Source organism: Arvicanthis niloticus, chromosome X, assembly GCF_011762505.2.
Source record: "Arvicanthis niloticus isolate mArvNil1 chromosome X, mArvNil1.pat.X, whole genome shotgun sequence".
Classification (NCBI taxonomy): Eukaryota; Metazoa; Chordata; class Mammalia; order Rodentia; family Muridae; genus Arvicanthis; species Arvicanthis niloticus.
The window spans coordinates 14,823,211-14,830,491 of NC_047679.1; the positions used below are offsets into that span (position 1 = coordinate 14,823,211).

Below are 7,281 nucleotides of genomic sequence, written 5' to 3' on the forward strand. Positions count from 1 at the left end.
ACACTCTTTGGATCTACAAGGAACCTCACAAAGAGATTCTTTTATTGCATTTTGGAAGATGTGTAGCAAAGAGAGAGGCTAAAATCTTGGCTTGAGATCAGGCAAAGTAGCCGTGGTCACCCAGGCAATACCCATGAAGGCATTATGGTCAGCAATTGATTGCTAAGTAGCACGTACTGGCAGCACTCCAATCCTCAGACAGTGCTCTGTACTCCAGCCTCCCTTTGCTGAAGGCTGAACTTGGTTCTGTATATTGAGTTAGGTCCAATTATATATGGACATGGAAGCTTTCAAGGAGTCCAAGGGTGTATGCACAGTAGTTACTCCAGGTTAGAGCACATTCTTTGGAGCCCAGCACCACTTTGATGGCTTGACATTTTGTGTGCCTAGAGCACTGCAAATTTGTCTTTATTATGTCTGGAAGCATCTCCACTCTGATGGAGCTTCAGAGGAGTTCAATAGGGTAAAGTCATTCTCTTCCCAATGGCCACTTTCTAACTGAAATTTTCTTTAAGAGCAGAACTACCAAAGACCCCCTGCTAGGTAAGTCTAGCTATAACCCAATTTGAAGCAGCAAAGCAATAATCTCCCTAGGACACAGAACATTCTTGAAACTAGCTTTCCATTTGAAATAACCTTTGCTCTCACCGTGGGCTAGAACTTCCTTGGTTTACCAGAACAAGTGGTCCTGACCCCATCTCCTGCCCCTGATTTGGGACCTTGTCACAGTTTGAGTCCACTCAACTTCTCTGAATTGTCCTGTAGCACAGGCATGGGCTTCTGTAGTTTACAATTTCCAACATTTGGGTCTTAGAAAGAAGTGGTTCTATTTCTTTTGATCTCTTTTAGAATAAAATATTCTTATTGTCAGTTCATCTGAAATGCACGGTCCAGAATAGAGATTAGTATTATAAACCCTCACATAATTGATGTGAAACCATAGAAGAATGAAACATTAAACCCTGCTTACATTACTTTCCATGCTGAATTAACTATATAAGAGGGGCACAGATATGTTAGAAAATAAATCTGCTACTGCTTTATACATGTCTCCTCCATTGAAATAAGGTAGTGTTGATTTCTTTTACATTTAATTCTACTATTTTCCTGTAAAATAAAAAGATACCTGTCACATGGCATTTGAGGCATTACTGGGAATGAAGTAATCCCTACCACCTTCACCTAGGTAACAGCATGTAAACATTTATTTATTCTCTCTCTCTCTCTCTCTCTCTCTCTCTCTCTCTCTCTCTCTCTCTCTCTCCCTCCCTCCCCCCCTCTCTCTCTCCCTCCCTCCCCCTCCCTCTCTCTCTCTCTCTCTCTCTCTCTCTCTCTCTCTCTCTCTCTCTGTGTGTGTGTGTTGCAAAGTTACTAATGTTCGAGGACCTGTTTGTGATAGAACAGTAAATACCTTTCACTGTCCAGCACATCCTTAATACTGGCCTTGGTGATTACGGCATCATCACACTTGAACCACTGGTCCCTGTGGTGCCAAATGAAGCTGGTGTAGTGGCCACTCTCCAAGGTTCCTTGGTGATTAACCACAGCAAACAAGGAATACTTATTCTCGTTGTTCCCACTACTGGTTGGGAGTGGCAACTGTCCATTCATCCGGGTCTCTTTACTTGATGCCATAAATGGTGTCATATCGAGCTCCAGAGGAAAGGAAATATATGTGGTGATCTTGCACCTCTGTTTCACTGAGTGTTCAAACCGTTTGAAATGAAAGCAGGCAACGACTGGTAACTTCTTCATAGTGAGCTGTTTGGTAGATTCTTGGTAGCTTTGGCAACTACCACACTTGATTTTGGCACTACTTCCTAAGTGCTCTGGCCTTGTAAACCTCCGCAAGCAGTCCGTGAGAGTGGTGATGCCTGGTATGTGGCTTTCTCCATTCAAGTTGCTCTCCCTCCCAGGACTCATGGGCCAGAAGGATGTGCAAGAGCCAGGCAAGTCCAGACTAATATCCCAGCATGGGTCTATAGTGGTGGAGACACCATGGCAGGCTTGACAGGTGACATCGGACTGCAGGCCACCTGTGAAGATTTGGTCTATGATGCAGTTACAGTAGTTGGGGTTGCTGCCAACCTTGCCAACGTCGTCACGCTTGCAGTGCCTGTACAGGTCATCTAGCGCAGTGATGAGGAACTCGTGGGCATCCTGTTGTCTGTACCCTGCTAAATGACAAATGTGTATCCACACCAGGTGCAGTAACTTATAGGGCACACGAGGAGATGGGTTTCCAGAGTACAAGTCTCAAGAGACATCATATAGACTCAAACATAACTGAATTTGACATTTCACATGGGTGCCTATTAGAGAAGACATCTCCTAGTATTGGCATGTCAGGGAAGTCTGTGTTGTCAACATGCATTGGTTCTCATAACCCTCTACTGGAGTTTAAGATCATTTTCTCCTTTTTGGCTAATGTCTGTTTAGTTTGTGCTGAGAAGAATCCTTCCTTCTAAGGTGGAACTACACATTATAGTGAGAAATGGCTGTTTGTAGTTTACTCAGTGTCCTTAGAATGGCAACATTTAGTACATGATGACTTCATCCAAACCCTGCATGAAGATCCTTAATTCATTCTAGCACAGCTTCAAGCCGTACAAGGCTCATCTCCAGAATGGCCCATTTCTTCATTCAAATGTGTGCTTAGGAAGGCGCAAGATGGCCAGATTTACTATTTCTTCTAGGCAGCACTGCAGTATAGCCCCCCATATTTTCATTATTTAGTACTTTTGCTAAAATTGAATTCCAATAGTGAATATGTCCACTTGAGCTCTCAAAAATAGGACGTAAGGACCTAAGAGCCACCCGTTCCTTTTTGCTCTGATACCTTCCTCTGGTTTCTAATACATCTCCTCATGTTGTGATGAGCCCCAACCATAAATTTAGTTTTCTTGCCACTTCATAACTGTAATTTTGCTACATTTATGAATCGTAATGTAAATATATGATATGTGACCCCCGTGAAAGGGTCATTCAACCCCCAAAGGGGTCATGACCCACAGATTGAGAACTGCGTTTCTACTTCCTCCCTTTCCAGCCATCTTCTCAGCATCCATTCCAGCTGAAAGAAGAACTTCCATTCCCCACCCCTTTCCCTTTACTGCCTCTGTAATATCTCTGCTGCTTTGTTTGTTTAAAGGTCTAGGTAACTGAACCTCCAATGACTCTTCTGCTAGCCTTCTCCCTTGAGCACTTTGTAACTGTTGTCACACAGGCCCCATGCTGGCCTGATATCCACATATTAAATGATGTTATGTGGGTAGGGAGTTGGAGAAATAGAAATTCTCTTTACATCAATCTCGAGGGAACTCTCTGGAGCCTTAGCAGTGTCCTTTGTTAATTGAAAAAGTCCTGTCTGTGATGAACACCAAATCACAGTAGTGACTGTTCCTAGTGTAACAAATTGGCTAATACATTTTTAAAACTTTATAGAGATGTGAAAGCCATACTCATTCAGTAGGAACAAAGCTTCCAGCCTTGGACTTTTCCCCTTTGCTGTGGTGCAGCTTGGAGTTCCAATACATGAGATGCTGACCAACTATGAGCTGTAGCCTGGAGCCAGTTACCCAGTTACAAGCAACCAATGCTTCATGGTATACTTGGCTAAGCTGGGAATGTAAGTTGGATGTATTAAGGGTGTCTGAACATATGGTATTTTTTAATCTATGTGTATCTATACCAGACTCCTATCTGCAAGTATTTCTTGGCATCAGCAATAGTGTTTGGGTTTGGTGTCTGCAGATAGAATGGGTCCCTAGGTGGGGCAGTCTCTGGATGGCCTTTCCTTCAGCCTCTGCTCCATTTTGGTTCCTGAATTTCCTTTAGACAGGGACAATTCTGGGTTAAAAATTTTAAGATGTGTGGATGGCCCCATCCCTCCACTGGGGGTCATGCCTATCTACTGGAGGTGGTCTCTACAAGTTCTATCTCCGCTTTGTTGGGTATTTTGGCTAATGTCATTTATTAGGACCAATGGGTCCTGAGAACCTCTCCCTTCCCTGGCATCTGGGACTTTCTAATGGTTCCCCAAGTTCCCCACCCCTACTGCTACTTATTACTATGCATTCTCTTGGCCCTCTGGAGTTCTCTCCTGTCTCCTCCAATACCCTGACACTGCACCCCCTTTTCCCTCCCATTCCCTTCTCCCACGCAGGTCCCTCCATCCCTCTGCCTCTTGTGATTAGTTTGTTTTCCCTTTTAAGTAGGTTTGAAGCATCCACACTTTGGCCTTCCTTCTTGTTAAGCTTCATATGGACTGTGAATAGGATCATGGTTATTCTGAGCTTTGGGGCTAATATCCACGTATCAGTGAGTAAATACCATACCATGTATGTCCTTCTGGGTTTGGGTTACCTCACTCAGGATGATATTTTCTAGTTCCATCCATTTGCCTACAAAGTTTGTGAAGTTGTTATTTCTAATAGCTGAATAGTATTCCATTGTGTAAATGTACCATATTTTTTGTATCCATTCCTCTATTGAGGGACATTTGGGTTCTTTCCAGCTCCTGGCTATTATAAATAAGGCTCCTATGAACATAGTGGAACATGTGTACTTGGTTTTTGTTTTTTTTTTAAACAGTTACGGCTGACCAGCCTGCCTACCTGCCTTTCTTTCTTTCTTTCTTTCTTTCTTTCTTTCTTTCTTTCTTTCTTTCAATTTATTTATTTTATTTATATGAGTACACTGTTGCTGTCTTCAGACACACCAGAAGAGGGCATTGGATCCCATTACAGATGGTTGTGAGCCACCATGTGGTTGCTGGGAACTGAACTCAGGACCTCTGGAAGAGCAGTCAGTGCTCTCAACCGCTGAGCCATCTTTCCAACCCCCACATGTGTACTTATTATATGTTGGAGCATCTTCTGGGTATATGCCCAGAAGTGGTTTAGCTGAGTCCTCAGGTAAAACTATTTCCAATTTTCTGAGGAATCACCAGACTGACTTCGAGAGTGGTTGTACCAGCTTGCAACCCCACCAACAATGGAGGAGTGTTCCTCTTTCTTCACATCCTCTCCAGCATCTGCTGTCACCTGAATTTTTGATCTTAGCCATTCTGACTGGTGTGAGGTGGAATCTCAGGGTTGTTTTGATTTGCATTTCCCTGATGACTAAGGATGTTGAACATTTCTTTAGGTGCTTCTCAGCCATTTAGGGCACAGTATTAAAGAATTGCATTAGGAAGGTTAAGAACCACTATCTCTAGAGCTTCAGAGTAGATTCATTTATTTAAAAATTTTAGCTTAGCACATATCAGTGTGGTCTGGGAAGGAGAAAGAGCACAGTTCTCCAGTTCCCCTATGGTGACTGAGGTAAGAAGTTGAAATAGGAACCAGTTTCCCTCAGAGAAAATTTGTTAATGGGAATATTTCCCCGGGTGCCAAGAGAAAAGTTTTTGCAAACTTTTCTATTAACTCTGTAACTTGTGGTAAACTGTGCGCAATCTATGAGGTGTGGTTCCCATCACACCTGAGAGAAATCAATTGTAGGAGCAGAGGCTACCTGAGACCTGTTTCAGAGGTTTCACTGTGTGCTCCTTCGGTTCTATGCTACTGTTTTGAGGGTTGTAGTGAAGTAGTATATATTGTTGGACTACTTGGAATAACAAACATGTTCACTTCACAGGAAATGGTCTAGGTTGAGAGCCAGAGGGTCTTACAAAGTTTGGGTGGCTGGTAATTAAAAATAAATCATGAAGAACAAACAACACAGAGGCATATTTCTTGTTCCTGCTTTTTTCCTAGCATGTCCTTGGGGCAGAATCCCAAAAGAGAGACAGTAGACTTAGCCTGCCCCTGACTAATGCTGCAGGGAGATTGTCTCTTTCCTTGTTTTGTGAATATGAACCAGTCCTGTCTCCTTCTGGCCTTCCATTACTCTCTGCTGATATGGTAGGTACATAGTCCTGTTAAGGTAGATTGGTGGGTAAGAGCACAGGTGAGAAAAGCTGTGCAATACAAGAGAATATAGCTTGCACCTTTTAATTTCATGCAATGGATTCTTCACTATTGTTCTGGAACCCAACATATTAAAACCACAGGGAAAGCCCTAATGAGATTTAGCTCTCTTTAAAAACAAGCAAACATCCCAGGATAAATAGTTGAAAATACTAAACACAGCAGATATGGATTGTCTCAAGTCTCCAACATTTGCAATGCTGTCATTTGTATCTAGTTTGGAGGAATGGAATAAAATCAGGTCCCTGCATTTTCTTTATATTCTTCTTAAATAAAAAAGGAAAAAAGGTTATTATAAATTGACTTTCAGACAAATAGAAAGTACCTTGAGTGTTGTTTTTGTAATGAAATGACATTTTTTTTTCAAGCAACTACCTGCCATCCACATGAATTACACCATTGTGTAAAGCAGCAGAAGTAGCTGGACCAATAATTGCTGCAAATGGTGAATTGCTTCACACACTCTTATTTGAGCTGATATTACTCTGACTGTTATAACAATGCCGAGCTTTAGTTAATATTTGGAAATATCAAATAAAAGTAGGTACACAAATATATTTCATCTGAATGGCTCAAAAGCAAATGAAAAAGATTGTCATCAGCAATGTGAAGAACTTCTATGTACTATGTAACAAATAATCATTTGGGCCCATAGGATGGTAATAGTAGCTCAAAAGTAACCAGAATGAGAAATGTGCTTTCGTAATTTAGACTATGGTCTCCCATGTCACACCATTTGCTGAAATAGGAGGACATTTTAGAAAGCTTTTGTTTGTTTTCTTCCTCCTTCTCCTCCTCTTTCCTCTCCTCCTCCTCCTCCTCCTCCTCCTCCTCCTCCTCCTTCTTCTTCTTCCTTCTTCTTCTTTCTCTCTCTCTCTCTCTCTCTCTCTCTCTCTCTCTCTCTTTCTCTCCTCTTTCTCTCTCCTTGCCAACCTTCTTCATTTCTTCTTGAGGTGATATCTCAGTCTGTAGCCCCAGCTGTCCTGTAACCTACTATATAGTACAGGTTGGACTTGAACTTGTAGTGATCAGCCTGCCTCTGTCTCTTAAGCACTGGGATTAGTACATCTGACTCAAGATGACCAATTTTTTTATGAGCATCACTGGTAACCCAGCCATAGGAGGCAATAAAGCACAAATAGTTAGCAGCATCAACATGTACTATATCATTCTAACATGATATAAATATAAGTATTTATTCCAACTAATTATTTTGTATTTCTTGCTTTGGTTACCAGAACATTATTATTTTAACCAAAATAACAATGAGAATAACAGTGTATATATGAAATGAGAAAATGTAATAGAATAA

At 41.8% G+C, this 7,281-nt stretch overlaps 1 pseudogene; it reads right to left on the bottom strand.

Annotated features, from left to right (window-relative positions):
- Positions 1-1,371: 1,371 nt before the first annotated feature.
- LOC117694272 (ubiquitin carboxyl-terminal hydrolase 27-like) lies at positions 1,372-2,374 on the bottom strand (annotated as a pseudogene).
- Positions 2,375-7,281: the final 4,907 nt, after the last annotated feature.